A 355-nucleotide genomic window follows, 5' to 3' on the forward strand; every position below is an offset into this window, starting at 1 on the left:
TAGTCCTCATGTGGCTGCACCATTTATATTTCACCAACAATAGTAAGCAACTAGTAACCTTAAATCTTCCCACACAAAAACACCTAAAGCCAGATGGCTTAACTGGTTAATTGCATTAAACACTTAAAGGAGAAATTATATCGACATTCCACAAAATCTTCAAAAAGAGGAAGAAAGAACACTCCCCAAGTCTATGAGAACAGGATTATCCTGACACTTAAGCCATACCAACACATAACAACAATCACAAAAACTACAGACCAATATTCTTCATGAATATAGATGTAAAAATCTTCAGCAAAATATTAGCAAATTGAATCTAGCAACGTATAAAAAAATTACATATCATCACCAA

Source organism: Crocuta crocuta, unplaced genomic scaffold (assembly GCF_008692635.1).
Source record: "Crocuta crocuta isolate KB4526 unplaced genomic scaffold, BGI_CrCroc_1.0 scaffold610, whole genome shotgun sequence".
Taxonomy (NCBI): Eukaryota; Metazoa; Chordata; class Mammalia; order Carnivora; family Hyaenidae; genus Crocuta; species Crocuta crocuta.